At 43.4% G+C, this 6,099-nt stretch overlaps 1 long non-coding RNA gene across 5 annotated transcripts; it reads left to right on the forward strand.

Moving 5' to 3' along the window:
• The first annotated feature begins 1,316 nt into the window (after positions 1-1,316).
• On the forward strand, positions 1,317-5,309 carry LOC119302394. 5 transcript variants are annotated; one of them, XR_005147542.1, is made up of 6 exons: positions 1,317-1,549; positions 1,937-2,151; positions 2,477-2,969; positions 3,203-3,378; positions 3,713-4,042; positions 4,828-5,309. It is a non-coding gene; the product is annotated as an uncharacterized LOC119302394 (long non-coding RNA). The 5 variants fall into 5 exon arrangements; XR_005147543.1 differs by having other exon boundaries at positions 2,497-2,969; XR_005147544.1 differs by having other exon boundaries at positions 1,937-1,987; positions 2,497-2,969.
• The last annotated feature ends 790 nt before the right edge of the window (positions 5,310-6,099 follow it).

Consider the following 6,099-nt stretch of genomic DNA (forward strand, 5'->3'; position numbering starts at 1 on the left):
TGGCCCTTCCAGCTAGTCGCTGAGGCGGCGCCGGCACCGGCGGATGTTTTGGCCGTGGTCCTCGACCGATCCTCGGCCCAGGCTAACGCGAGGTCCAAGTCGGTGATGACCCAGTCCGGTGCGACGTCGGACATGGCGAACGCCGCCCCACAAGTCGCGTTTCGGCATCCCGATGCGCCTAGTCGGTATCAACCCTATTGGCCGCCGTAATGTACGTGTGTGAGGATGATGAGTATTCATCGCATCCGAGGTAGTGGATGATGCACCCGCCTGTGTTGGCTACGGCATTGCCAGGCTCCTTCTCCTTATTCAGCGGGCGGTTCCTCCTTCACCTCATCTTTTATGTGGCTTCCTATTTGGTGACTGTGGTTGTGTGGTGGAGACGGGGATCCTTCTTGACACAACGTCCAATTTGAATGTCGATGTCGCGGTTTGCACGGAGGGTAAGCATGACTACCCGTGACGCGGCAGCAGGGCGGCTAGGGTACCGCCGAGCAACAATCATGGCCCAACCTCTCGATTGTGAGCTCCATCATCCGCTGGAACTCCGTGCTGGTCTGCGCCGCCTCGTCAAGGAAGGACGACGACTACTTCTGCTCATCGTCGGCGGAGGAAAGCACGACCTCCTGCACTAACGGAGCGATCGAGGATGACGGGCATGGAAACTGTGTGCGATGATGCCAGGATCCGGAGCTCATCCGAATCCACCATCTTTTTTTTTAATCAAGACAAAATATTTGTCATTTTCATTAATTAAGGAAGAAGGTTTTAGACAAATAGCCGCAAAGCGGGGAACAAAAAACTACTCTCGCGGCATTACAATACTTAAGTGGATGACACTTGCCATAGCCCAAAGATGGGCCTCCTCTTTGATCTTCGCGACGACCATCATCGTTGTAGCGGCAGTGTTGCGAAAGACCCTTGCATTACGCTTTTTCCAAATCTCCCAAGACATAAGCATGAATAAGGAGGCGATAACCTTTCTCCGCACCATCTTGCATCGAGAACAAGACGTTCCTGGCGAACTTGGACTTCTTGGTGAGTGACGATGTGCGCAGAGGACAGAAGACTGGAGGAAGGGTTTGGTCGGCGCGGCCTGCCAGCTTAAATAGATTGGATAGCACTACAAAAAAAAGACATATCTATGATATCTCTACTCCTAATGGAGCAGTTGGTAGTCTCCGCCGGTCAATTTTCGTCCCATCAGATACGGTTTCTTTCGTCCTCGATCCCACCTCCGGCATCCCTTCGATTCCCCCCTCCGCTCTTGAACCACGAAATAAAAATCGGTATGCTTCTATGATGTCAGTTGTGAAACACTACGGTTCATCGACAGAAAATCGTCCTAAAAAAATTTACGACGGTTAACCTACGAAATTAAACCTACGCCCCGACCGCCGCCGCCCCTGGCGCGTGGCAGGGGAGAGAAGGGGGGCAAGATCGGCGGGGCAGAGTTCTTTCGGAAGGACGGCGTGGTGGGCGACATGGACGGATACCTCAACTACCTGTCCCTCGAGTATGACTTCGTCTCGGACACCAATCCTGCTTGGTAAGACTTCCCGGCTCTTTCCTCCCTTCTATCCGTTTAGAAACTGAAAAGGTTGTGATGCAAATTCGATTTGTTGCTACCTGTATTCAGACTGATCTGCTATGGGTGCGGTTCCTTGTGGCAGAGTTCTTTATATTCCAATTAATTTCAAAGCAGATGATAAACTGAGATCTACTTGTCAATTTATACTGTATCTCAGATCTCATTTTGTGCCTTGAATATTAGCTTCTTCACGGCAATTTCAAAGTTACATGTACCATAGCCAATCAAAATCTGCACCATATTAGTCTGATGCTTTCTTACCCGCTCATCCTGAATTAGTAGGCACTTTCCAATAGGATCAGCTTTGTTGTACAAACTCACTTGTATTTTCCATGTTATTTGCAGGGTATCTTCATTTTGGAAGCAGGAATCCTTTCCTCATAAGATGGATGAGCTGTAGGATTTGATTCTGTTCAGCTTGAATTAGTTTTTCATCATCATGTTCTTTGTATTAGGAATTCATGCCTTCCAGCTCTAATTTTTTCGCATTGTTGGTGTATGCTGGGAGTCACATTATTATGCTGCTAGCAAACAGTAGGATTGGAAGTCTTACTCTATAGGTTAGTAATATCTTTTCCACTATACCGAGGTTCAGCAATTTGATTCGTGTTAAGGTCACACAAGCAGTTTGGTTTTCAGATTTGTCTTGACAAACATATTTGGTTCAGCAATTTAATTCATATTAAAGTCACACAAGCAGTTTGGTTTTTAGATTTGTCTTGACAAACATATTTTGCAGATTATCCTCGCATATGAAATTGATTTCTGCAAGTTCCTTTCACTTCTTATTTATTTCTTCACTTGGTTATGATGTACTGCTATTCGTTTTCATGATGATTCATGCGTTTTGTAGTTTTCACTGACAGAATCTTGTCTTGAAACAAGATTGGTTCCCATTGTTACAGTGAAGTAGCTACCAAGCAGCGAGGCCATCGAGTGACACGAGACCGCGGGACGGCGTGAGAAGAAGCAGGGGGTGTCTGGCGGGATGGAGAAGACCACAGGGAAGTGTGGCAACGGAGTGCAATCCCGAAGAAGAAGAACATTGCAAAGAAAGACCCTGGCCAAGCGCCACCCAATTTTCTTTCACCGGCCCATCTAATGGCCATCAATTCAATTGGTCCAAGCTGTTGTGTTGACCTTCCCATTGATCCACTACATCCTCGCTCAGCTGGTTCTGCTATGTTTCTTCTCCATGGCATTGCTGGTTGCCGGCGTGCCTGACATCGCGCCTTATGTGACCTGACATGATGCTCCTCTACGTGTTCTTCTCACCCCGGTTTCCATGACGAGAGATGTTGTTCTGTGGTTCCGTAGTTCTACTCCATAGCAATGATGGAGTCGCCTCCATATGGATAGCAATTATCTCGGGATCATGGTGAGGTTACTAACTCGACCCTTTGTTTGGCTCTGTTCGTGTGGATCTATTCATGTGCATCTGTAAACTTTATTTAGGTACAAGTATTGTTCTAGTGCTTGTGTTTATTATTTTTGTAAAAATAAGATTTATTGATCTCATTAAATTGAGGTTTTATGTTCACATGAAATTCTAACTGAATTTGCTATTCAGCTGACAATTCCAACAATTTTTTGTATTGTATTTGCATGTAGAGAGCTGTCTACGCAACGGCCAGGGGGCATATGCTTCTCCTAGCACTAACACCTTCATCCTATTTGAGCCAGAATGGCTTTGGTGCCCTCTCTCGCTCATGGTGAGGCCGTGCATGCTTGCCATGGTTGTGGCTACGAAATCTCAGACTGAGTCGCTTCGGTCGGGCACTATTCAGGTACAACTCACTTTCCTCCACCATTGTTGGTTGCTGTGCATCACAGGCTTGACGAAATTTCATTGATGGTGTCCATCTTGCTCTTGCTAGACCCTCCTTGTTATAAATTATTATTGGATTCTAGCTAGGGTCTTAGGAATTGATAATTTCTCGATTGTATCGCTGAAAATGTAGTTCTTACAAGATTCTCATTGCCAAATTGTTATGGCAGCATGAGTGAAAATATGTTCCTTTTAAATGCTTAGATTCTATAGAAACCTCTGATCTATATCCTAAATTACTGTATTGTGTGCTTTTGTAAAATAAACTGTATTAATTCAATTTATATATGTAGTACATTGGTTTTGCTCACATCACAAATATCTAACAACAAGAGTGATTATGAAAGCATAAAATATATTGGCGACCAAACATCAGAGGCCCAATTAGTTACAAGACTGACTCATTGGGGTTTCGCTTGGAGCATTCTTGAGATGTTCAGTGGCGTTCAGACTTGGTGTGCCAAATCACCAGATGAGATTTATCAGTCAGTTGTCCTGAAGAAATAGAAACCGATGTTCCTGTACAATTTACCTACGAAGGTCGCTAATGTCCTCTCTGGCTGCTATGAGTATGACTTTCGGGATCACTCCTTGATGTTAGATATCTTACAGTCATTTGAAAGGTAACATGCTAAAACTCTGTTTCTGCTTCTGCCTTGTTAACTTACATAATTTGCTTAAACTGCCATGGATGGGTGATTTTACCATATTTCATTTTCATATTTGCTTATATTATATTGTACAAACTACTAAGCATTATTGAAGTTTGTCACATGAAAGCATGGAACTGCTTTCTTAGTTGTGTCGTTTATAGTCATATATGGTCAATGCACGTTTATTTTCCTCCAGAGTTTACTTTTACTATGTCCTGGTACTGGTTTTCTCTGCAGGTTTCTCTACATTAGCTTTGTGTATTCAATTTTTTTGTTCCTGACAAGAAGTGCATTGCACATGCACACTTATATGAATCAAGCCTTACATGATTTGCTCTTTTACTGATGGACTGAGGAGGTCAGAGATGTATAACAGCCGTATTGATCCAAATGACAAGTACGGCAGTGCTAACCTGCTTACCTAGAATTTTACCACATCCTAAGACTTGCAAATCTGTATAATAGGAATGGCTAGCTGTTTTCTGGTTTACAACCGTGACATGTGGTGGCATCTCTCATCATGTCTGCACATAGTGTTTAGGCATGATTCTTGCATACTGTCGAGACTCGAGAAGGGCGCAACATTTTTCCTGAACTGATTTTTAATTTTTTTTGCTTACCGGTTGAGCTCGGTTTCAACTCTTACCTAAGTAGTTGATAGGCAAGCCCGATGCAGGTGTATGGAAATTATGCAATTCCATGAGGTTTGGAGTTGTCCAGTATACTACTGAGGCCTACATATTTTGCTGATGCAGGTTGGAGGTGACACATGAACGCTGGCAATGCAAAATAGCAGATATAAAATAACTGCAGCTCAGGCCATGTAGTTCTACAACAACCAAGGAAGAAGTCCGTTTTTTAAGCCGACCTTGGCCAAGCATTTAAGCTTATATGGATGCTCTCTATTTTTCAGAGGTGCGTGTACTGAGGACGCCCATGATTTAGGGCCAAAAATCTAGACAAAGTGACAAAACTTTGTACGAGACTTACTTGAAGCCAAGGAGGTCAGGGGAGGAGGGCAACAAGGCTGGGGAGCGGAGGCAGAGGCCGACGGGGAAGAGAATGATCAAGCATGTAAATCTAGAGCACAAGCTCGTGATTTATCAAGGGAGTGGCGCTGCCGCCGGATTAGAAAATCATATCTCACGTTAAGGTGTTTTTGTCTTTTGTTTTTGTACAAATTTGGTGAAGGCAATTTTTTGATGATACATATAAGATGACTAGCATTATCTTTTTATTGAGTGCATGTTCGGGTAGCATTATCTACTTAGAAAAAATTGCTATATGCGTGTAGTGAATAACATCTGTAGGCGGTTTCCCACCTTGTCCCTTGCTAACCGTCATGCCGGTGTCGAAAACTGGCTCACTTAGAATGCGAGTCAGTGGACTTTGTGATCAAAGTGGGGGTTGAGAATGAGCGCGGGTTGGGGTTGGGATTTGCAACAGGAGCAACACAGGTACTATGGATTATGGTCACTTCTGTAAGTACTCTCAACAATGCTAGAAGCACTACTCCATGATTACAGCAGCATATTTATTATGATATAAAGTAAGATTAAAATGTAGCGGACCAATGTAGGCTCAGGAAGAAGTTTTTATTATACTTGCTTAAATATCGTGTGAATGAAGCTAAAAGCACCATTTTCTAATATTGTGTGAGAATTGCGTAAACACAACAACAAGGAACAATAGATATTAATTTGTAATAGAATTTTAATTGAATCATCGCTCTATATGTATACATTGTTAATTTATCTCTTTTATCAATTTTACATTGCAAGTGAATTGGACTTCAACAAATATCCCGATTGTGCCCGTGCTATCTTGTCTCTGCATGTAAAGCACCGACATTCCCGTACTGTCTTATCTCTATATGTGAAAATTTACATCCATTATGTTTATACAACTCAACAAAAATATTTCAAAAGTCCGTGGCAACGCACGGGCGTTCTACTAGTTTTAGATAGGTTTCAGGCCTTAATCAATCGACGCGAGTCTTTCGCTACCCTGCAATTGTGCGCAAAAAT

The sequence above is a fragment of the Triticum dicoccoides genome, chromosome 5A, assembly GCF_002162155.2.
Source record: "Triticum dicoccoides isolate Atlit2015 ecotype Zavitan chromosome 5A, WEW_v2.0, whole genome shotgun sequence".
In the NCBI taxonomy this organism is placed as follows: Eukaryota; Viridiplantae; Streptophyta; class Magnoliopsida; order Poales; family Poaceae; genus Triticum; species Triticum dicoccoides.